The sequence below is a fragment of the Scyliorhinus torazame genome, chromosome X (genome assembly GCF_047496885.1).
Source record: "Scyliorhinus torazame isolate Kashiwa2021f chromosome X, sScyTor2.1, whole genome shotgun sequence".
Classification (NCBI taxonomy): Eukaryota; Metazoa; Chordata; class Chondrichthyes; order Carcharhiniformes; family Scyliorhinidae; genus Scyliorhinus; species Scyliorhinus torazame.
In genome coordinates, this window is record NC_092738.1 from 4,318,174 (window position 1) to 4,342,846 (window position 24,673).

The window sequence follows — 24,673 nt, forward strand, 5'->3', positions numbered from 1 at the left end:
GGATCACCCCTGGTTCAACGAAGAGTGCAGGAGAGCGTGCCAGGAACAACACCAGGCATACTGAGGTGTCAACCTGGTGAAACTGCAACACAGGACTACTTTGTGGCAAACAGCATAAGCATCAAAAAGAGGTAAGCAACTCCACAGCCAATGGATCCCATCGAAGCTCTGCAGTCCTGACATATTCAGCCCTGAATGGTGGTGGACAATTGAACAACTCGCTGGAGGAGGAGACGTCACAAATATCCCCATCCTCGATGATGGAGGAGCCCAGCACAGCAGATGAGGGAAGCATTCGCAACATTCTTCAGGCCAGCAGTGCCGAGTGGATGATCTATCTCTGCATCCCTGCATCACAGATGTCAGTCTTCATCCAATACGATTCACGCCACGTGATTATCAAGTAATGGCTGATGCCACTGGATACTGCAAAGGCTGTGGATCCTGACAGTATTCCGGCAATAGTACTGAAAAGGTGTGCTCCAGAACTTGCCGCACCCCTAGCCAAGCTATTCCTGTACAGCTACTACACTGGCATCTACCCAGCAATGTGGAAAATTGCCCAGGTGTATCCTGTACACAAAAAGCAGGACAAATCCAACCCAGCCAATTACTGCCCCATTAGACTACTGACGATCGTCAGCAAATGACGAACGGTCCTGACCTTGTTACAACCTTGGTTCAAACGTGCTGAACTGGTGAAGTGAGAGTGAGTGCCCTTGATATATTTTTAAAAATAATTTAGTGCGAACCACTGTGCCACAGGGGGAGAAGGGGAGGTTAGAAAGGTGCGGGAGAGGAGGCGGAAAGGGCAGGGGGAGAATTTCTCCACTGTTTGGAGTCATACCTGGCACAAAGGAAGGCCCCCCCCCCACCTCCCAAATCTACAAGATGTACTGCAGGAACTCACCAAGGTTCCTTAGGCAGCACCTTCCAAACCCACGACCACCACCATCTAGAAGGACAAAAGCAACAGATACCTGGGAACCCCACCACCTGGAGGTGCCACTCCCCATCCTGACTGGGAAATATATCACCGTTCCTTCACTGTCGCTGGGGCAAAATCCAGGAACTGGATGTACCTACACCACATGAACTGCAGCGGTTCAAGAAGACCGCTCCCCACCACCTTCTCGAGCAATTTGGGATAGGCAGTAAATGCTGGCCTACCCAGTGACACCCACATCCCATAAATGCTAATCCCACTGACCTTTTTCAAGTGGAAATGGGGACTTTAAGGGGAAGGAACCATGGTGCGAGAGTGTTTTGTTTGTGACGAGGACATTGAACATGGAGGTGAGTTGTGTGTTATTTGAGTCAAACAGTCATGGTGAATTCTGAGCCAAAACCTCGAATTGCCGTTGTAAGTAAATCTGCGGTTTTCCAGGAGCAGGAGTAAGTGGGGTTGGTTGTGAATGGTGAGGGACACAAGGAAGTGAGTGTGAATATGGTCTGGAGGACTTCCGGGTGCGGCTATGCAGAGCTAGGTCGCATATTCGGCAGCTCCTGCTTGGAACGGACTTTTGGGCTCTTTTACAGGGCCCCCACGGCATTTGTTTGACATTTCCCGGTGTGGGAAGAAGGCTGCAATATTCCCCCGACAGTGTCCCCCAGGAAGGGTATGTCCTCTGGGTTGCCAGACACGGCAGAAACAGTAAAAGGTTTGGCTGCAACTGCAGGATAAACAGGGCCTCTTCCAGCATGCAGGCGGGGGAAGGGCAAGCTTAAAGCTGCAAGCTGACCTGAGGGCCTGTATCAAAGGTGAATTCTAGCAGCAGAGGGAACAACTGTGAAAAGACCTCATCAAGGCCACTGAAGGGGCTTCCGGTTGCGGTGATGCCTAGCTAGCCGCACGCTTCGGCGGCTCCAGCTCCGACGGACCTTCGGGCTCTTTTAATAGCCCCAACGGGGAATTTTTTGACGACGCAACCCGGTGTGGGGTGTGTGAGAAGGGAGTCCCCCCCCCCCCCCCCCCCCCCCCCCAAACGAAGGAGGAAAAAACCGGCGGTGGCGGCTGCAGCGCGAGGAATCGTCGACCAAAGGGTCAGAAAGAGAGAAGTACAAGATGGCGGCGGAGAAAGCGCAGGCGACATGGGGGCCTGAGCAGGATGAAATTGTGAGACGGTGCGTGGAGCTGCTGAAGAAGGAGGTGCTGACCCCGTTGCTACAGGCAATTGAGGGGCTCAAGGAGACATTAAAGACCCAGGAGACAGAGCTCCGTGTGGTGGAGCAGAAGGTGACAGATATTGAGGACGAGATCCTGGGCCTGGCAGTTAAGACACAGACGCACGAGGCACTTCATAAAAAGTGTACTGAAAGGATCGAAGCCCTAGAAAATGGAGCGCGAAGGAAGAATCTTCGGATACTGGGTCTCGCTGAGGGTGTGGAAGGAGTGGACTGTGGAGCGTACGCAAGTACGATGCTGAGCTCACTGATGGGTGCTGAGGCCCCTACGGGCCCCTTGGAGGTGGAGTGGGCAAATCGGATTCCGGCGAGAAGACCAAAAGCGGGAGAACCACCCAGGGCGATAATCGTGCAATTTTACCGCCTTGAGGATAGAGAAGAGGTCCTGAGATGGGCTAAAAAGGTGCGGAGTAGCAGATGGGAGAATGCAGTGGTACGGGTATACCAGGATTGGAGTGCGGAGGTGGCGAGAAGGAGGGCGAGCTTCAACCGAGCCAAAGAGGTGTTGCATAAAAGGAAGGTGAAGTTTGGGATGCTGCAGCCGGCACGACTACGGGTCACGTATCAGGAGAGACACCATTATTTCGAGACGGCGGAAGAAGCATGGACCTTCATCAAAGAAGAGAAATTGGATCGGAACTGAGGGACTGATGCTGCAGGAAATGTTATTGTTAATGTTATGGTTGAAGTTAATTGAGAAGTAAATTGGGAAGGGGGGAGACATTGGGGAAATGTGGGCGCCGGTGAGGGGGGAAAGACGGGACATAGTTGGAGGAAGGGGAGGGGGAGGGGAAAGGGAGCTGCGCCATAAGAGGCGGGTCAGGTAAAGGGATGTTCCCGCGCCAGAAAGAATAAGGCGGGAAGACAGGCGCAAGGCGGATGGGAGTTCCCCACGCGGGGGGGGGGTCGAGGAGTGAGCAGGAGTAGCCGGGGGTCAGTTGAAGTCAGCTGACTTACGGAAGTAATATGGGGGGAGCAATCACACTAGAAAGATATCTAGCGGGGAGGGGGGGGGGGGGACAACTGGGTTGCTGCTGCGGAAATCCAAAAGGAAATGGCTAAAGAGTGGATGGGCGGGGATGGTGTGCGACGCTGGGGGAGCGAGCGGGAGCGCGGAGGCGGGATATGGGACTGGCCTAGAGAAGGTAATGGCTAGTCGACACAGGAGGGGGGCAGGTAGCCCCCTAGTGAGGCTGATCACGTGGAATGTGAGTCCTGAACGGACCGATTAAAAAGGGCCCGAGTGCTCGCGCATTGAAAAGGACTAAGGGCAGACGTGGCTATGCTCCAAGAAACGCACCTAAAGGTGGCGGACCAAGTTAGGCTAAGGAAAGGATGGGTGGGACAGGTGTTCCACTCGGGACTGGACGCAAAGAATAGAGGGGTGGCCATTTTGGTGGGGAAACGGGTAGCATTTGAAGCAAAGAACATCGTAGCAGATAGCGGAGGTAGATATGTAATGGTGAGTGGCAGGCTGGAGGGAATGGAGGTCGTGGTGGTTAATGTGTATGCCCCAAACTGGGACGATGCGGGATTTATGAGACGGATGCTGGGGCGTATACCGGACCTGGAGGTAGGAAACTTGATTTTAGGAGGGGACTTTAATACGGTGCTGGACCCGGGGCTGGATAGATCCAGCTCAAGGGCCGGAAGAAGGCCGGCAGCGGCCAAGGTACTTAAGGGGTTTATGGACCAAATGGGGGGAGTGGATCCTTGGCGATTTCTTAGACCTAGGGCTAGGGAGTTTTCCTTCTTCTCCCATGTCCATAAAGTGTACTCCCGGATAGATTTTTTTGTTTTGGGAAGGTCGTTGATCTCTAGGGTGGAAGAAGCTGAGTACTCAGCCATAGCGGTTTCGGATCATGCCCCACATTGGGTGGACCTGGAATTAGGAGAGGAAAGGGAGCAGAGAACACTCTGGCGATTAGATGTGGGACTGATGACGGATGAGGGAGTGTGTGCAAGAGTGCGGGGGTGTATTGAGAGATACCTGGAGGTCAATGACGACGGCGAGGTCCCTGTGGGAGTGGTATGGGAAGCACTAAAAGCGGTGGTCAGAGGAGAGCTGATCTCCATTGGGGCCCACAAAAGGAAAACAGAGGCCAAGGAAAGGGAAAGATTACTGGGGGAGATTTTAAGGGTGGATAGAGAATTTGCAGAGACCCCGGAGGAGGAATTGTACAGGGAGAGGAGACGACTCCAGACGGAATTTGACCTTCTGACCACCAGAAAGGCGGAGGTACTGTGGAGGAAGGCACAGGGGAGGAGGTATGAATATGGGGAAAAGGCTAGTCGCCTGTTGGCTCATCAATTGCGAAAGAGGGCAGCAGCGAGGGAGATAGGAGGAATTAGAGACGAAAGGGGAGACACGGTGCGAAGGGCAGGAAAGATAAATGAGGTGTTCAAGACCTTCTATGAGGAACTGTATAGGTCTCAACCCCCAGAGGGAGAGGAGGGGATGCGGCAGTTCCTGGACCAATTGAGGTTCCCGAAAGTGGAGGAGCGGGGGGGTGGTAGTCCTGGGGGCACCGATTGGGGTGGACGAGGTTATTAAGGGACTGGGAAGCATGCAAGCAGGGAAGGCCCCAGGACCAGACGGGTTCCCGGTGGAGTATTACAGAAAATATGTGGACTTGTTGGCCCCGTTGATGGCGAGGACGTTCAATGAGGCCAGGGAAGGGGGGACTCTACCCCCGACGATGTCGGAGGCGACGATATCGCTAATTTTGAAGAGGGACAAAGATCCGTTGCAGTGCGGGTCCTATAGACCTATTTCACGATTGAACGTGGACACCAAATTGCTGGCAAAGGTACTGGCATCGAGGATAGAGGACTGCGTCCCGGGGGTGGTGCACGAAGACCAGACAGGGTTCGTAAAAGGGAGACAACTGAATGTTAACGTGCGACGACTATTAGGGGTGATAATGATGCCCCCAGTGGAGGGGGAGGCAGAGATAGTGGCGGCAATGGACGCAGAGAAGGCATTTGATAGGGTGGAGTGGGAGTATTTATGGGAAGTGTTAAGGAGGTTTGGGTTTGGGAACGGGTTTATTAGCTGGGTTAGACTTCATTATGGGGCTCCAACGGCAAGCGTAGTTACAGGTCGACATAGATCGGAGTATTTCCGACTATATAGGGGAACAAGACAGGGATGCCCGCTGTCTCCATTGTTGTTCGCGTTGGCAATTGAACCTCTGGAGACTCCAGAAATGGAGAGGGGTGATTAGAGGGGGAGAAGAACACCGAGTCTCGTTATACGCGAATGACCTATTGTTATACGTGTCGGACCCAGCGGGGGGGATGATAGAGGTTATGCGAATTTTGAGGGGGTTCGGGGATTTCTCGGGGTATAGGCTAAACATGGGGAAGAGTGAATTATTTGTGATACATCCAGGGGACCAGAGTAGAGAGATAGAAGGCTTGCCTCTAAGGAAAGTGGAAAGAAAACTTCCGATACCTGGGGATTCAGATCGCTAGGAGCTGGGGAACCTTGCACAGACTTAATCTGACAAGGCTGGTAGAACAAATGGAGGAGGACTTTAAGAGGTGGGACATGCAGCCTCTGTCGCTGGCGGGCAGGGTGCAAGCAATTAAGATGATGGTCCTCCCGAGGTTCTTATTTGTATTTCAATGTCTCCCTATACTAATCACCAAGACCTTTTTTAATAAAATAGACAGGAGCATCACGAGCTTCGTGTGGGCAGGGAAAGTTCCGAGAGTAAGGAGGGGGTTCCTTCAGCGTAGTAGGGGACAGAGGAGGATTGGCATTACTGAACTTGGGCGATTATTATTGGGCCGCCAATGTGGCAATGATACGTAAATGGATGATGGAGGGTGAGGGAGCGGCGTGGAAAAGACTGGAGAGAAAGTCTTTGTAAAGGGACGAGTTTAGAGGCGCTGGTGACGGCGCCGCTACCGATCTCACCTAAAAAGTTTACCACGAACCCGGTGGTGGCGGCAACATTGAATATCTGGGGACAGTGGAGGCGACAGAGGGGTGCGGGGAGCCCTGGTGGGGTCCCCAATCAGGAACAACCATCGGTTCGCCCCAGGAAGAATGGATGGAGGATTTCAGAGCTGGTACCAGTTGGGAATTAGGAGGGTGGGAGATTTATTTATAGATGGGACTTTTGCGAGCTTGGGAGCATTGGAGGAAAAGTATAAGTTGCCCCGGGGAAATTTCTTGAGATATATGCAGATGAGCGCGTTTACTAGACAACGGTGAGGGAATTTCCGTTGCTCCCGACACGGGATACAGGACAGGGGTGCTTTCAGGGGTGTGGGTCGGAGAGGGCATTTACCGAGAGATGAGGGAAGTGGGGGAGGAGTCGGTGGGCGAACTAAAAGGAAAGTGGGAAGAAGAACTAGGGGAGGAGATAGAGGAGGGTATGTGGGCTGATGCCCTAAGCAGGGTAAATTCCTCTTCCTCATGCGCCAGGCTTAGCCTGATTCAATTTAAGGTGCTACATAGAGCGCACACAACGGGAGCAAGATTGAGCAGGTTCTTTGGAGTGGAGGACAAATGTGGGAGGTGTGGCGGGAGCCCGGCAAACCACGCACATATGTTTTGGGCGTGCCCGGCACTGGAGGGGGTATTGGAAGGGAGTGACGGGAGTGATTTCGCGGGTGGTGAAGGCCCGGGTCAAACCAGGCTGGGGGTTAGCTCTATTTGGAGTTGCGGAAGAGCCGGGAGTGCAGGAGGCGAAAGAGGCCGACGTTGTGGCCTTTGCGTCCCTAGTAGCCCGGCGCAGGATCCTACTCATGTGGAAGGAGGCGAAACCCCCCGGACTGGAGGCCTGGGTAAATGATATGGCGGGGTTCATTAAATTGGAGCAGATAAAGTTTGCCCTGAGAGGATCGGCTCAAGGGTTCACCCAGGCGGTGGCAGCCATTTCTCGACTACCTAGGGGAACGTTAGAGGGAAGACATGACCAGCAGCAGCAACCCAGGGGGGAGGGGGGGGGGGGGGGGATAGTTTAGTTTAGGTCAAAGATAAAGGGGTTTTGTTACTTGTGTATTGTTAAAAATTTCTGTATTGTTATTGTTGCGTTTGCTTTGTAAGAGGGGAAAAATTGTTGTTTGGGAAAAAAATTTCAATAAAACATATTTAAAAAAAAAATATGGTCTGGAGACTTTGTAATAGTGGGAGAGCCACAGTAGCCTTGATTTTTGTTTTGCTTTCCTCTTTCTCCTCAAGCGAACTCTTTCCTTTACTGTGTGTATTGCTGCATTCACCCCTGATGTACCAGTGATTCCTGCCTGCCCCAAAAGAATGGCTTATCTGGCGATAAAATACAGGTGTGTACTTCACCTATATTCCTGCTCGTAATCCACCCCTGACCGTCTTAACTCCCAAACAAACAATGTGACTGTGGAAAATTATTTGCCTCGAGATCTCTCATCCAGTGGTTGGGGTGCTGGGCTCTGCTTTGGGGTGTCTGGGTTGCAGAGAGGAAATTTGGGCTCTGGTTGATTTGAAGTGAAGTGCGTGGTTGCATGTGCTTGAGAAACCTTGTGGAACTCGTTTTGAGGAGGTGACCAACATGATGGAATGTGTGTGGGAGGGTGTACGGTGAGATGGGTAGATGCAGGAGGAGGCCTTTGAGAGGGTACCAGATGGGAGATTACTAGAGAAAATTGGGGAAATAGCAATCTGGATTTTATAATTTTTTGGAGAGAACAGGGAGCAGGAATTGGTTGGAAGTAGGGAGCGCTGTCCCTCTGAAATCAGTTCTCACTATCAATGATTTGGGTATCGGCCTTGAGGGAATGTTTCAGGATTTATAGATAGTGCCCAAATAAGGAGGCATAATGTCCGTTTGGATTCAAAGGTAATTTGATAAGATAAAGCGGCTAGAAAGTGGCAGACCGTGTGAGTGATGCATTTAGTTGAAATATCAGCAATAATTATTGTCTTGGATTGAAGTTTGCTCCGTGCTGTGAAACAGCAGAGAAATTCGTTCACAACACGTAGCTCCTCCAGTTGATGGCTGTTTTTAAAAAAAATAAAAGCAACATTCCATCAAGGGATAGAGAATAAAAAAGGCCAAGTGGTTACGATGAGACTATTTGGATCTCCTCACTGCAGTATTGGGTTCCACACTATAAGAAGGATATTGAGGCTTTTGAGAGGATACATTGGTAGATTACCTGGTGTGTGAAAGCTGGGGCATTTGTGTCAAAACTAGGTAGATTATGAGCTGATGAATAGACTTCTTTTAAGGTTGTAAAAGTCTCACAGCAGAGTTGACTTGATCAAGATGGCTTTCAGGAGGGAGGAAGAGAAGGGTTTTTTTTTTTGATTCTGGAAGGAACAGACACCATAGGAACATGGACTCCTGTCTGGGCGGTAGTAAAAGAAAGAGCATGAATGCCAGATAGTTAGATCAAAGACAAAGGTTGTCCAACCTTGTTTTTAGGTAACTGTCGATGGTGTCAAATTGCAAAAGGCTGCTTAAGATTAGAACATGCCGTTAACGGAGAAATGGGGAAATTGTACGTAACATCTCAAACCCATGGCTGATGTGGTAGGAATGCACACTCTTTGAAGGCTGCACTTGACAAGTGGAAATTAATTGTTGACTTTCACACCAAGTATTGCTGCTGTTCAACTAAGTGTTAAAGCTACATTCTCTTTTTTACGGAGTCAAGCAGCCACCCTTTCTGGGCTTACCAGTTTGTGCATGGGTGGGCTGAGGTGACCATTGTGTGTACCACCTCACCTACATCCTGAGTGTAGCTCGCCATGGGGTATAGAAACATACAAAATAGCAGCAGGAGTTGGCCATTCGGCCCCTCGAGCTTGCTCTGCTATTCAATATGATCATGGCTGATCCTCTATCTCGACACCATACTCCCACATTCTCTCTTCATATCCCTTGACACCTTGATCGAGACCCTCCAGTCAGAGGAAACAGTGGGCGCGATTCTCCACTCCCACGCCGAAGTGGCCGCGCCGTCGTGAACGCCGTCGAGGTTCGGAACGGCCCCGGTCCCGACCGATTCAGGCCCTGACAATGGGCCAGGATCGGGGCCGCATCATCTACACACGCCAGGCCTTGTCGCCCGCGTAAAAGCGGCGGCGCATAGATGACGCGACCGGCGCCGCTTAACGGGCGTCATCCGCGCATGCGTGGTTGCCGTCCTCTCTAAGTCCGCCCCGCAAGAAGATGGGGGACGGATCTTGCGGGGCTGCGGAAGGAAGGAGGTCCTCCTTCAGAGAGGACGGCCCGACGATCGGTGGGTACCGATCGCGGGCCACCCCACATTCCAGGTAAAGCCTGGTGCAGGATCCCCCCTCGCCCCCCCCACAGGCCGCCCCCCCAGCGTTCACGCACCGCCCACGACTGCAGCGACCAGGTGTGGACGGCGCCGGGGGGAACCCGCCGTTTTGGCCTGGCCACTCGGCCCATCCGGGCCTCAGAATAGCGGGGGTGCCAGAGAATCGCCATTTTCGGTGTCTCCGGCGATTCTCCGGCCTGCGGCCCCGCGAAACTCGACTGGGCAGTTCCCGCCGCTTGGGAGAATCGCGGGAGGGCGTCGGACCGGCGTCCCCGGAAATTTTGGCGGCCCAGGCGATTCTCCCAACCGGCGTGGGAGTGGAGAATCGCGCCCACCATCTCTGCATCCAACCCTGTCAGAATTCTATATATTTCAATTAGATCCCCTCCCATTCTTCTAAACTGAGGTGAGTTTAGAAGAATGCTCAGGTTCAGTCAGCAGTTAGGAAGGCAAATGCAGTGTTAGCATTCATGTCGAGAGGGCTAGAATACAAGACCAGGGATGTACTTCTGAGGCTGTATAAGGCTCTGGTCAGACCCCATTTGGAGTATTGTGAGCAGTTTTTGGGCCCCAGTATCTAAGGAAGGGTGTGCTGGGGCCTTGGAAAGGGTCCAGAGGGAGGTTCACAAGAACGATCCCTGGAATGAAGAACTTGTCGTACAAGGAACGTTTGAGGACTCTGGGTCTGTACTTGTTGGAGTTTAGAAGGATGAGGGGGGATCTTATTGAAACTTACACAATACTGCGAGGCCTGGATAGAGTGGACGTGGAGAGGATGTTTCCACTTGTAGGAGAAACTAGAAGCAGAGGACACCATCTCAGACTGAAGGGACGATCCTTTAAAACAGAGATGAGGAGGAATTTCTTCAGCCAGAGGGTGGCGAATCTGTGGAACACTTTTGTGGAGGCCAAATCACTGAGCGTCTTTAAGACAGAGATAGATAGGTTCTTGATTAATAAGGGGATGAGGGGTTAAGGGGAGAAGGCAGGAGAATGGGGATGAGAAAATATCAGCCATGATTGAATGGCGGAGCAGACTCGATGGGCCGAGTGGCCTAATTCTGCACCTATGTCTTATGGAGTACAGGCCATGTTGTGTGGCACTACCACCGTGCTAAATGGAATAGACTTTGAAAGATCTAGTAACTCAAGACTGCATCCATGAGGTGCTGTGGGCCATCAGCAGCAGAATTGTATTCAACTGCAATCTGTAGCCTCATGGCCCGGGATATCTCCCACTCTACCAATACCGCCAAGCCAGGGGATCACCCCTGGTTCAATGAAGACTGCAGGAGAGCATGCCAGGAACAACACCAATCATACTGAGGTGTCAACCTGGTGAAGCTACAACACATGAGTGCTTGTGTACCAAACAGCATAAGCAGCAAGTAATAGACAGAGCTAAACCACTCCACAATCAACGCATCTGATCTAAGCTCTGGAGTCCTGCCACATCCAGCCGTGAATGGTGGTGGGCAATTAAACAACTCACTGGAGGAGGAGGCTCCACAAATACCCCCATCCTCAATGATGGAGGAGCCCAGCCCGTGTGTAAAAGACCAGGCTGAGGCATTCGCAACAATCCTCAGCCAGAAGTGCCGAGTGGATGACCCGTCTCGGTCTCCTCCGGAGGTCCCCAGCATCACAGATGTCAGTCTTCAGCCAATTCGATTCACCCCACGTGATATCAAGAAACGGCTGAAGGTACTGGATACTGCAAAGGCCATGGGTCCTGACAATAGTACTGAAGACTTGTGCCCCAGAACTTGCCGCACCCCTAGCCAAGCTGTTCCAGTACAGCTGCAACATTGGCATCTACCCGGCAATGTGGAAAATTGCCCAGGTGTGTCCTGTACACAAAAAACAGGACAAATCCAACCCAGCCAATTACTGCCCATTTACTCTCCATCAGCAAAGTGATGGAAGGAGTCATCAACAGAGCTATCATGCGGCACTTACTCAGCAATATCCTGCTCACGGACACTCAGTTTGGGTTCTGCCAGGTCACTCAGCTCCTGACCGCATTATAGCCTTGGTTCAAACATGGACAACAGAGCTGAATGCTCTGAGAACACGCGTGAGGCGAGGTGAGGTGAGAGTGACTGCCCTGACATCAAGGCAGCATTTGACCGAGTATGGAATCAAGGAGCCCGAGCTAAACTGGAGCCAATGGGAATCGGGGGGGAAACTCTCCGCTGGTTGGAGTCGTACCCGGCACAAAGGAAGATGGTTGTGGTGGTTGGAGGTCAATCATCTCAGCTCCAGAACATCACTGCAGGAGTTCCTCAGGACAGTGTCCTCGGCCCAACCATCTTCAGCTGCTTCATCAATGACCTTCCTTTCACCATAAGGTCAGAAGTGGGGATGTTTGTGGATGACTACACAATGTTCAGCACCATTCACGACTCCTCAATGAAGCAGTCCCTGTCAAAATGCAACAAGGCCTGGGCAACATCCAGGCTTGGGCTGACAAGTTACATTCGTGCCACACAAGTGCAGGCAATGACCATCTCCTACAAGAGAGAATCTAACCACCGCCCCTTGACATTCAATGGCATTACCATTGCTGAATCCCCCACTATCAACATCCTGGGGGTTACCATTGGTCAGAAACTGAACTGGACTAGCTACATTGATACTGTGGCTACAGGGCAGCACAGTGGCACAGTGTGTTGTTCTCATTGTCCCACATTGCTGCCTCACGGCGCCGAGGTCCCAGGTTCGATCCCGGCTCTGGGTCACTGTCCAGGTGGAGTTTGCACATTCTCCCATGTTTGCGTGGGTTTTGCCCCCACAACCCAAAGATGTGCAGGGTAGGTAGATTGGCCATGTTAAATTGGCCCATAATTGGGGGAAAAAAAAATGAATTGGGTACTCTAAATTTGTTTTTTAAATATGTGGCTACCAGGGCAGGTCAATGGCTGGGAATCCTGCTGCGAGTAACTCTCCTCCTGACCCCCACCCCCCCCCCCCCCCCCCCCCCCCCCCCCCCCCCCCCCCAAAAGCCTGTCTACCACCTACAAGGCACAAGTCAGGAGTGTGATGGAATACTCTCCACTTGCCTGGATGAGTGCAGCTCCCACAACACTACAGAAGCTCGACACCACCCAGGAGAAAGCAGTCCGCTTGATTGCTCCTCCTTCCCCACACATTCAAACCCTCCACCAACGCACAGTGGCAGCCGTGTGTACCATCTACAAGATGCACTGCAGTAACTCACCAAAGTTCCTGAGTCGCACCTTCCAAACCCACGACCACTACCATCTCTAAGGACAAGAGCAGCAGAGATCTGGGAACCCCAAGTCACTCACCATCCTGACTTGGAATATATCGCTGTCGCTGGGGCAAAATCCTGGAACTCCTTCCCGAACAGCACAGTGGGTGTACCTACACCTGAAGGACTGCAGAGGTTCAAGAAAGCAACTTGCCACCCTTCTGAAGGGCATCTCGGGATGAGCAATAAATGCTGGCCTAACCAGTGACACCCACATCCAGTAAATGAATAAAACAAATGTCAACCCAATCATCGTATGACAATCCTGCCATCCCAGGATTCGGTCTGGTGAACTTTCTGTTGCACTGCACTCAGTTTATGACAAGTATATCCTTTCTTGGATAAAAAGACCAAATCTGCACACGCTACTCCAAGTGTGGTCTCACCAAGGCCCTGTACAGCTGCAGTCAGACATCCCTGCTCCTGTACTCTAATCCTCTCGCAATGAAGGCCAACATACCATTTGCCTCGCTGCACTTGCATGCTTGCTTTCAGTGATTGGTGTACAAGGACACCCAGGTCTCTTTGTACGTCAACATTTTCCCATCTCTCGCCATTTAAATAATTCTCTGCCGTTCTTATTTTCCTACCAAAGTAGATAACTTCACACTTATCCATGTTATATTGCACCTATGTTATATTGCACCTACCATGTATTTGCCCACTCACTCAACTTGTCTAAATCGCATTAAAGCCTCTGAATATCATCCCCACCACTCCCCTTCCCACCTAGTTTTGTGTCGTCAGCAACCTTGGAAATATTATATTTGGTACCCTCATCCGAATCATTGATCTATATTGTAAATAGTTAGGGCCCGAGCATTGATCCCTGCGGGTCCCCACTTGTCACCGCCTGCCACTCTGAAAAGATCCATTTATTCGCCCTCTTTTTGGTTTTCTTTCTTCCTGATGGCTAACTAATTCTCAATCCATGCCAATATATTACCCCAATCCATGCGATTTAATTTTGCCCACTATCCTCTTGACTTTATCAAAGTTTTCTGCAAAAGCTAAAATCCAAATAAACCACATCCTGGATTTGGATTTGTTTGTCACGTGTACCGAGGGGCAGTGAAAAGTATTTTTCTGCGAGCAGCTCAACCGATCATTAAATACATGGGAAGAATACAGAACCGGGCAACCACAACATATACAATGTAACTACATAAGCACTGGCATTGGATGAAGCATACAGGGTGTAGTGTTAATGAGGTCAGTCCAGAAGAGGGTCATTTAGGAGTCTGGTGACAGTGGGGAAGAAGCTGTTTTTGAGTCTGTTCGTGCGTGTTCTCCGACTTCTGTATCTCCTGCCCGATGGAAGAAGTTGGAAGAGTGAGTAAGCCGGGTGGGAGGGATCTTTGATTATGCTGCCTGTTTTCCCCAGGCAGCGGGAGGTGTAGATGGAGTCAATGGATGGGAGGCAGGTCGTGTGATGGACTGGGCGGTGTTCACGACTCTCTGAAGTTTCTTGCGGTCCTGGGCCGAGCAGTTGCCATACCAGGCTGTGATGCAGCCCGATAGGATGCTTTCTATGGTGCATCTGTAAAAGTTGGTAAGAGTCAATGTGGACATGCCGAATTTCCTTCGTTTCCTGAGGAAGTATAGGCGCTGTTGTGCTTTCTTGGTGGTGGCGTCGACGTGGGTGGACCAGGACAGATTTTTGGAGATGTGCACCCCTAGGAATTTGAAACTGCTCACCATCTCCACCTCGGCCCCGTGATGCTGACAGGGGTGTGTACAGTACTTTGCTTCCTGAAGGCAATGACCAGCTCTTTAGTTTTGCTGGCATTGAGGGAGGGATTGTCGCTGCACCACTCCACTAGGTTCTCTATCTCCCGCCTGAATTCTGACTCGTCGTTATTCGAGATCCGGCCACTATGGTCGTATCGTCAGCAAACTTGTAGATGGAGTTGGAACCAAGTTTTTGCCACGCAGTCGTGTGTGTACAGGGAGTAAAGTAGGGGGCTAAGTACGCAGCCTTGCGGGGCCCCGGTGTTGAGGACTATTGTGGAAGAGGTGTTGTTGTTCATTCTTACTGATTGTGGTCTGTTGGTCAGAAAATCGAGGATCCAGTTACAGAGTGGGGAGCCAAGTCCTAGGTTTTGGAGCTTTGATATGAGCTTGGCTGGGATTATGATGTTGAAGGCGGAGCTGTAGTCCATAAATAGGAGTCTGATGTAGGAGTCCTTGTTTTCGAGATGCTCTAGGGATGAGTGTAGGGCCAGGGAAATGGCGTCTGATGTGGACCGGTTGCAGCGGTATGCGAATTGCAGTGGATCAAGGCGTTCCTGGCAGTATGGAGGTGATGCGCTTCATGATCAACCTCTCGAAGCACTTCATTACGACTGAAGTCAGGGCCACTGGTCTGTAGTCATTGAGGCACGTTGCCTGGTTCTTCTTTGGTACCGGTATGATGATGGTGGTCTTCTTGAAGCATGTGGGGACCTCTGAGTGGAGTAGGGGACAGGTTAAAGATGTCCGTGAATACCTCTGCCAGCTGGTCCGCGCAGGCTCTGAGTGCACGACCAGGGATCCCGTCCGGGGCCCGTCGCCTTCCGAGGGTTCACTTTCAGGAAGGCCAATCTGACTTCGGAAGCTGTGATGATGGGTATGGGTGAATTATGGGCTGCTGGGGCACTCGACAGCGGATTGTTGGTTACCTGCTCGAACCGAGCATAGAATGCATTGAGTTCATCGGGGAGGGGTGCGCTGCTGCCAGAGATACTGTTCAGCTTCGCTTTGTAGCCCGTTATGTTGTTTAGTCCTTGCCACTACCGCCGAGAGTCTGTCTGTGACTCTAGCTTGGTTTGATATTCTCTCTTGGCATCTCGGATGGCTTTGCGGAGGTCGTACCTGGATTTCTTGTATAGGTCAGGATCGTCTGCCTTGAACGCCTCAGATCTGTCCTTCAGTAGGGAGTCAATCTCGCGATTGAGCCATGGTTTCCGGTTGGGGAACGCACGTACTGCTCTCTTTGGCACGCAGTTGTCCACACATTTGCCGTATCTATTCTGCTAGTTACATCCTCAAAAACTCCAGAAGGTTGTCAAACATGATTTCTTCTGTCATAAATCCATGTTGACTTTGTCTAATCCCGTTGATATTTTCGGTGCTCTGTTATCACGTCCTTTATAATACAATCTAGCATTTTCCCTATTACTGCTGTTGGCGGTCTGTAATTCTCTTTTTAAATAGAGGGGTTAGGTTTGTCCTCCTTTTTTAAATAGTGGGGCCACTCTACAATCTGCTGGGATTATTCCAGAATCTGTGGATTTCCACTTATGAAAATATAGCTTCTATTTTTACAAGAATGTTGGTAATTTTGGCATGCATGCAAGTGAGATGGTTCCGGAAGCATTGCATGTTATCTTTGCTGTGTCTGCTACTTTAGACGGCCTAACGTACAGCGATACAAACTTGTACAGGTTCCAAAGAAAAATTGGGTGCCTCAGACCCTTTAGTATGATCGTTTTTCCCTCTCCTCGTACAGCTCTTGATTTTGGAAAGTTGGAATTGGGCTCCTATTAACTTTGTGGGAAGAGAATGGAATATTTTGGGCTGAGGGGGAAGAGCCGACGCTTGGAGTGTGGGAGTGGACAGTCTTTTTGAGAACGCTGCGTGCTAGCTGCCAAACTTGTTCAGTCTCTTATTTTCCACTTGTGTGAATCATGCCAGCTGTTTATATCTTTGAGTTTTAAACGTTCTTTCCTTTTGTGTGCCTCTTCGTGGGATGGACATGAGGTGATTGTCTTTTAATGTGTTGCCTAGTTACTGAGAAGGATGTTTACCAGTTGCTAAGCTGTCAACTCCTATCGATGCCAAATGTTGGTGGGTGGGGGGCGCACGAGGTGTTTGACACTGTTACCTGTAGCTTTTCTCTCAGTTCCCAGTTAGCAGAGAAGTGGGATGGACCGGGAGAGAAGTGGCAAGACTGTAGAAGCTGGTCATGTTCTCCTTATGGCCGAGATTAAAGGAGGGATATAACAGAAGCGTAGTAAGAGGGGGAGAAACCGTTTCCAGTGGTGGGAAGGCCAGTAAGCAGAGCACACCGAATTGGCAAAAGAAGCAGAGAGGGATCGGGGTGGGGCGAGAGAGGAGTATTAATTTTTAAACCCAGCGAGTTGTTATCGGGAATGCCTGAAAGGGCCGTGGAAGCAGATTCTAAAGTGGGAATTGGAGAAACATTTGAAAAGGTGGGGGGAGATTTGCAGGGATATGTGTGGTGAAATGGGGATGGGGTTACAATGGGCTCTTTCAAAAGCTGGCACAATGATGGGCCGAATGGCAGGCTGTGCTGAGAGATTAACTGCGGGTGCGGTGGGGTGTAACACGCGGGTGCGGTGGGGTGTAACACGCGGGTGCGGTGGGGTGTAACACGCGGGTGCGGTGGGGTGTAAAAATGCGCTTATTCTGTTGACCAAATCTTTTCTCTGAGCTAGATGGTGCAGGGGAGTTCATGCCCCTGTTGTAAGCATGTGTGGTGTCAAACTAAATGTGCTTCTGATGAATATGTTGTGTTCAATGTTTTCCACTTTGGGCATTAAAGTTTCAAATAAAACCACCTGGGCTAGTTTTGGTTTTGGTGCTGGTTGGCACAGTGAGCTGTCTGCGAGTAATTAATGTATTGATATGTATTCTGCGTTGCTAAAGGTGACATCTTTCAGACGAGATGTGAAATTGAAACTTGGTCTGGTTCAGGCCCAGGACATTTTGTTGATGTCTCGGCCCAAACACTTTGTATTTTAATTGGTCCTCCGAGTGTGGCTATGGCTGCATTAGTTGCCTGTCACATCTTTCATTCTCCTCGCATGGTTTGTTTGTACAGCTGAACTGCTTGCTATTTGTACCCACACCACAATAGGACTCCTATTGTGGGAGGCTGGAGTCATGTGTACTCCACACCAAGTATGGGTGGAGGGCTCTTTTAATTTCTGACAGATGTCTATGCTTCAGGGTAAGGAGCTTGCTCGACCATCTCGCCCAGAAAGAAATGTGTCTGCTGCCAGTTGTGGAGACAACATCCATCTCTTGAGGCAAGTCTCAATTATTCCAACCGCCCAATGCTTTTCCATAAACTTCAGGTCATCCGAAACACTACTACTGGCCGTATCTTTACTTATTCACCTGACCCCCTTGTGCTTACTCACCTACGTTGACTCTGATCTACCTACAGCAGCACCAATGATCCAAGTGTGCTATCATTATGTTACCCGCTACATAGGTCAGCTCACAGAGTGGTGAAGAAGCCAATGTTGGCAAAGTGCAGTGAACCAACGAGAAGGAAATGATTGGCGATGAGAGGAATGAATACAAGGAGGCTTTGGACCAAACTGGGTAGTCTCCCTGCCTCTGTGCCAGAAGCTTCCGGTTCCAAGTCCCACTCTGGGACTTGGTTGCCAAGGCCATCCACCTGCAAATCCTTCCAACACATGCAGGCGGTGAGAGTGGCAGAGATTCCTGGTCAAGCCACATGAGGAAAGAGGTTGGAGCCTGTACACACACTGTCCAAACGCCAGACTACAATCTACATGTAAGAGTATACATTGTTGTTACAGCAACTTGGACTCCTGCTGGATGGGGGAGTAGGGTGGTGGCTGGGCGGGGGAGCGGGGCGCTGGTTGGCTGGGTGGGGAGGAGCGGGGCGCTGGTTGGCTGGGTGGGGAGGAGCGGGGCGCTGGTTGGCTGGGTGGGGAGGAGCGGGGCGCTGGACGGGGGGAGCAGGGCGTTGAGCGGGCGGCTGGTGGGGGAGCGGGGTGGTGGTTGGCTGGACGGGGGAGCTGGTTACTGGGAGTAGGGTGCTGGACGGGGGAGCCGGGGTGCTGGTTGCTGGACGGGGGAGCGGGGTGCTGGTTGCTGGGCGGGGGAGTGGGGGGGCTGGGCGGGGGAGTGGGGGGGCTGGGCGGGGGAGTGGGGGGGCTGGCGGGGTGGTGGTTGGCTGGTTTCTGGGCGGGGGAGTGGGGTGCTGGCGGGGTGGTGGTTGGCTGGTTTCTGGGCGGGGGAGTAGGGTGCTGGGCGTGGGAGTAGGGTGCTGGGCGGGTGGCTGGACGGGAGTGGGGGTGCTGGGCAGGGGAGTAGGGGAGTGGGGGGCTGGGCGGGCGGCTGGACGGGGTGGTGGTTGGCTGGTTTCTGTGCGGGGGAGCGGGGTGCTGGCTGCTGGGCGGGAAAGTGGGGTGCTGGGGGAGCGGGTTGCTGGGTGGGGGAGTGGGGGGGCTGAGAGGGCAGTGGGCGGGGTGGTTGTTGGCAGGGGAGTGGGGTGCTGGGCGGACGGCTGGGCAGGGTGGTGGTTGCCTGGTTGCTGGGCAGACGAGCGGGGTGCTGGGGGAGCTGGTTGCTGGGCGGGGTGGTTGTTGGCGGGGGAGTGGGGTGCTGGGCGGAAGGCTGGGCAGGGTGGTGGTTGCCTGGTTGCTGAGCGGGGTGCTGGGCAGACGGCTGGGTGGGGGAGCGGGGTGCTGGCTGGGGGCGCGGGTTGCGGGCCAGAGGAGCGGGATGCTGGGCGGGTGGCTGGACGGGGAGCTGGTTGTTGGGCAGGGGAGTAGGGTGCTGGGCGGGCGGGGGAGCGGGGTGCTGGTTGCTGGGCGGGGGAGTAGGGTGCTGGGCGGACGGCTGGGCGGGGGAGCGGGTTGCTGGGTGGGGGAGTGGGAGCGTGGTGCTGGTTGCTGGGCGGGGGTGAGCGGGGTGCTGGGCGGACTGCTGGGTGGGGGGGTGGGGAGCGTGGTGCTGGTTGGCTGGGCGGGGGGGGAGCGGGGTGCTGGTTGGCGGGGGGGGGGAGCGGGGTGCTGGTTGGCGGGGCGGGGGAGCGGGGTGCTGGTTGGCGGGGCGAGGGGGGGAGCGGGGTGCTGGTTGGCGGGGCAGGGGGGGGGGGAGCGGGGTGCTGGTTGGCGGGGCAGGGGGGGGGGAGCGGGGTGCTGGTTGGCGGGGGGGGGAGCGGGGTGCTGGGCGGACGGCAGGGCGGGCGGAGCGGGGTGCTGGTTGGCTGGGCGGGGGGGGGGGAGCGGGGTGCTGGTTGGCTGGGCGGGGGGGGAGCGGGGTGCTGGTTGGCTGGGCGGGGGGGGGGGGGGGAGCGGGGTGCTGGTTGGCTGGGCGGGGGGAGCGGGGTGCTGGTTGGCTGGGCGGGGGGGGGAGCGGGGTGCTGGTTGGCTGGGCAGGGGAGGAGCGGGGTGCTGGTTGGCTGGGCGGGGGGGGGGGGGGAAGCGGGGTGCTGGTTGGCTGGGCGGGGGGGGGAGAGCGGGGTGCTGGTTGGCTGGGCGGGGGGGGGGGAGCGGGGTGCTGGTTGGCTGGGCGGGGGGGGGGGGGAGAGCGGGTGCTGGTTGGCTGGGCGGGGGGGGAGCGGGGTGCTGGTTGGCTGGGCAGGGGAGGAGCGGGGTGCTGGTTGGCTGGGCAGGGAGGAGCGGGGTGCTGGTTGGCTGGGCGGGGGGGGGGGGGAAGCGGGGTGCTGGTTGGCTGGGCGGGGGGGGGAGAGCGGGGTGCTGGTTGGCTGGGCGGGGGGGGGGGAGAGAGTGGGGTGCTGGTTGGCTGGGCAGGGGAGGAGCGAGGTGCTGGTTGGCTGGCCGGGGGGGGAGCGGGGCGCTGGGCGGGCGGCTGGTTGGGGGAGCAGGATGATGGTTTGGCTGAAAGAGGGAGCTGGTTGCTGGGCGGGGGCGTAGGGTGCTGGGCGGGTGGCTGGAGGGGGAGTAGGGTGCTGGGGGAGCGGGGTGCTGGTTGTTGAGCGGGTTGCTGGGCGGGGGAGCGGGGTGCTGAGCGGGGTGCTGGTTGCTGGGCGGGGTGCTGAGCGGGGTGTTGGGCGGGCGGGGGAGCAGGGTGCTGGTTGTTGAGCGGGGTGCTGGGTGGGGGAGCGGGCTGCTGGTTGCCGGGCGGGGTGCTGGTTGCTGGGCGGGGTGCTGAGCGGGGTGTTGGGCGGGCGGCTGGGTGGGGTGGTGGTTGGTTGCTGGACGGGGGGACGGGGGAGCTGGTTGCTGGGCGGGGAAGTGGGGTCCTGGGGGAGCGGGTTGCTGGGCAGAGGAGCGGGGTGCTGGGCGGGTGGCTGGACGGGGAGCTGGTTGCTGGGCGGGGGAGTAGGGTGCTGGGTGGGGTAGTAGGGCGCTGGGCTGGGGAGCGGGGTGCTGGTTGCTGGGCGGAGGAGTGGGGGTGCTGGGTGGGCGGGGGAGCTGGTTGCTGGGCAGGGGAGTGGGGTGCTGGGTGGACGGCTGGGCGGTGGAGCGGGGTGCTGGTTGCTGGGCAGGGGTGCTGGTTGCTGGGCGGGGGAGTGGGGTGCTGGGTGGGGTAGTGGGGAGTGGGGTGCTGGTTGCTGGGCGGGGGAGCGGGGTGCTGGTTGCTGGGCGGGGGAGCTGGTTGCTGGGCGGGGGAGCGGGGTGCTGGCTGCTGGGCCGGGGAGCGGGGTGCTGGGCGGGTGGCTGGACGGGGAGCTGGTTGCTGAGTAGGGGGCGGGGCAGTGGGGTGCTGGGCGGGCGGCCGGCTAGGCGTGGGAGTGGGGTGCTGGGCGGGTGGTTGGGCGGGGAGTGGGGTGCTGGGTGACGGCTGGGCGGGGGAGTGGGGAGCTGGTTGCTGGGCGGGGGAGTGGGGAGCTGGTTGCTGGGCGGGGGAGTGGGGAGCTGGTTGCTGGGCGGGGGAGTGGGGTGCTGGTTGCTGGGCGGGGGAGTGGGGTGCTGGTTGCTGGGCGGGGGTGTGGGGGAGCGGGGTGCTGGGCGGGTGGCTGGATGGGGAGCTGGTTGGCAGGGCGGGGAGCTGGGTGCTGGTTGGCTGGGCGGGGGAGCCGGGTGCTGGTTGGCTGGGCGGGGGGAGCCAGGTGCTGGTTGGCTGGGTGGGGGGAGCGGGGTGCTGGTTGGCTGGGTGGGGGGAGCCGGGTGCTGGTTGGCTGGGTGGGGGGAGCCGGGTGCTGGTTGGCTGGGTGGGGTGAGCGGGTGCTGGTTGGCAGGGCGGGGGGAGCCGGGTGCTGGTTGGCTGGGCGGGGGGAGCCGGTTGCTGGTTGGCTGGGCGGGGTGAGCCGGGTGCTGGGGGGTGCGGGGCGCTGGGCAGGTGGCTGGATGGGGGATGCTGGGCGGGGTGCTGGGCGGGCGGAGCGAGGTGCTGGGCGGGGGAGCGGGGCGCTGGGCGGGCGGCTGGTTGGGGGAGCGGGGTGGTGGTTGGCTGGACGGGGTTGCTGGGAGGGGGAGTAGGGTGCTGGGCGGGCGGCTGGACGGGGAGCGGGGTGGTGGTTGGCTGGACGGGGGAGCTGGTTGCTGGGCGGGGGAGGGGGAGTGGGGAGCGGGGTGCTGAGCGGGGTGCTGGTTGGCTGGACGGGGGAGCTGGGTGCTGGGCGGGCGGCCTGGACGGGGGCGCTGGTTGCTGGGAGGGGGAGGGGGAGTGGGGAGCGGGTGCTGAGCGGGGTGCTGGTTGGCTGGACGGGGGAGCTGGGTGCTGGGCGGCGGCTGGACGGGGGCGCTGGTTGCTGGGAGGGGGAGGGGGAGTGGGGAGCGGGGTGCTGAGCGGGGTGCTGGTTGGCTGGACGGGGGAGCTGGGTGCTGGGCGGGCGGCTGGACGGGGAGCTGGTTGCTGGGCGGGGGAGTGGGGTGCTGGGGAGTGGGTTGCTGGGCGGCGGAGTGGGGTGCTGGTTGCTGGGCGGGGAAGTGGGGTGCTGGGGGAGTGGGTTGCTGGGCAGGGGAGTGGGGTGCTGGGTGGGTGGCTGGATGGGGAGCTGGTTGCTGGGCAAGGGAGTAGGGTGCTGGGCGGGTGGCTGGACGGGGTAGTGGGGTGCTGGTTGCTGGGCGTGGGGGTTGCTGGGCGGGCGGGGGAGTAGGGTGCTGGGCGCACGGCTGGGCGGGGGAACGGGGTGCTGGGTAGGGAGTGGGGTGCTGGGCGGGGAGCGGGGTGCTGGGTAGGGAGTGGGGTGCTGGGCGGGGGAGTGGGGTGCTGGTTGCTGGGTGGGGAGTGGGTGGCTGGGCGGGGGAGTGGGGTGCTGGGCGGGGTTCTGGTTGCTGGGCGTGGGGAGTGGGGTGCTGGGCGGGGTTCTGGTTGTTTGGCGTGGGGAGTGGGGTGCTGGGCAGGGGTGCTGGTTGCTGGGTGGGGGAAGTAGGATCCTGGGCGGATGGCTGGGCAGGGGAGCAGGGTGCTGGTTGCTGGGCGGGGGAGTAGGGTGCTGGGTGGACGGCTGGGCGGGGGAGTAGGGTGCTGGGTGGACGGCTGGGCGGGGGAGCGGGGTGCTGGTTGCTGGGCAGGGGTGCTGGTTGCTGGGCGGGGGAGTGGGGTGCTGGGTGGGCGGGGAGCGGGGTGCTGGTTGCTGGGCAGGGGAGTGGGGTGCTGGGTGGACGGCTGGGCGGGGGAGCGGGGTGCTGGTTGCTGGGCAGGGGTGCTGGTTGCTGGGCGGGGAGTGGGGTGCTGGGTGGGCGGGGGAGCGGGGTGATGGTTGCTGGGCAGGGGTGCTGGTTGCTGGCGGGGGAGTGGGGTGCTGGGTGGACGGCTGGGCGGGGGAGCGGGGTGGACGGCTGGGCGGGGGAGCGGGGTGCTGGTTGCTGGGTGGGGAGTGGGTGGCTGGGCGGGGAGTGGGGTGCTGGTTGCTGGGTGGGGAGTGGGTGGCTGGGCGGGGGAGTGGGGTGCTGGGCGGGGTTCTGGTTGTTGGGCGTGGGGAGTGGGGTGCTGGGCAGGGGTGCTGGTTGCTGGGTGGGGAAGTAGGATCCTGGGCGGATGGCTGGGCAGGGGAAGCAGGGTGCTGGTTGCTGGGCGGGGGAGTGGGGTGCTGGGTGGACGGCTGGGCGGGGGAGCGGGGTGGACGGCTGGGCGGGGGGAGCGGGGTGCTGGTTGCTGGGTGGGGAGTGGGTGGCTGGGCGGGGGAGTGGGGTGCTGGTTGCTGGGTGGGGAGTGGGTGGCTGGGCGGGGGAGTGGGGTGCTGGGCGGGGTTCTGGTTGTTGGGCGTGGGGAGTGGGGTGCTGGGCAGGGGTGCTGGTTGCTGGGTGGGGAAGTAGGATCCTGGGCGGATGGCTGGGCAGGGGAAGCAGGGTGCTGGTTTGCTGGGCGGGGAGTAGGGTGCTGGGTGGACGGCTGGGCGGGGGAGCCGGGTGCTGGTTGCTGGGCAGGGGTGCTGGTTGCTGGGCGGGGGAGTGGGGTGCTGGGTGGGCGGGGGAGCGGGGTGCTGGTTGCTGGGCAGGGGTGCTGGTTGCTGGGCGGGGAGTGGGGTGCTGGGTGGACGGCTGGGCGGGGGAGCGGGGTGGACGGCTGGGCGGGGGAGCGGGGTTGCTGGGCAGGGGAGTGGGGTGCTGGGCGGACGGCTGGGCGGGGAAGTGGGGTGCTGGGGGAGCAGGTTGCTGGGCAGGGGAGTGGGGTGCTGGGCGGGTGTCTGGACGGGAGCTGGTTGCCGGGCAGGGGAGTGGGGTGCTGGGCGAGCGGGGTGCTGGTTGCTGGGTGGGGGAGTGGGGTGCTGGGCGGGGGAACTGGTTGCTGGTGGAGGAGTGGGGTGCTGGTTGCTGGGCGGGGGGCGGGATGCTGGACGGGCGGCTGGGCAGGGGAGCGGGGTGCTAGTTGCTGGGTGGAGGAGTGGGGGGCTGGCGGGGGGGCGGGGGGCTGAGCGGAGGAGTGGGGGGGCTGGGCGCAGGAGGGGGGGGGCTGGGCGGAGGAGTGGGGGGGCTGGGCGCAGGGGGGGGCGCTGGGCGGAGGAGTGGGGGGGGGGCTGGGCGGAGGAGTGGGGGGGGGGCTGGGCGGAGGAGTGGAGGGGGGGGCTGGGCGGAGGAGTGGAGGGGGGGGCTGGGCGGAGGAGTGGAGGGGGGGGCTGGGCGGAGGAGTGGGGGGGGCTGGGCGGAGGAGTGGGGGGGGGCTGGGCGGAGGAGTGGGGGGGGGGCTGGGCGGAGGAGTGGGGGGGGGCTGGGCGGAGGAGTGGGGGGGGGCTGGGCGGAGGAGTGGGGGGGGGCTGGGCGGGGGAGTGGGGGGGGGGCTGGGCGGGGAGTGGGGGGGGGGCTGGGCGGGGGAGTG

At 57.3% G+C, this 24,673-nt stretch overlaps 1 protein-coding gene across 4 annotated transcripts in view; it reads left to right on the forward strand.

The window, feature by feature from the left end:
• rnf41 (ring finger protein 41) overlaps nt 1-24,673 on the forward strand; it is an 84,990-nt gene that overhangs the window by 42,914 nt on the left and 17,403 nt on the right. The window contains exon 2 of one of the 4 annotated variants that reach the window (XM_072493644.1): nt 7,382-7,482. The exons of the other annotated variants lie outside the window; for them this stretch is intronic. The gene's annotated coding sequence lies outside the window, so the exon portion shown is untranslated. The remainder of the gene's footprint in view (nt 1-7,381; nt 7,483-24,673) is intronic. 4 annotated transcript variants of the gene reach the window in all.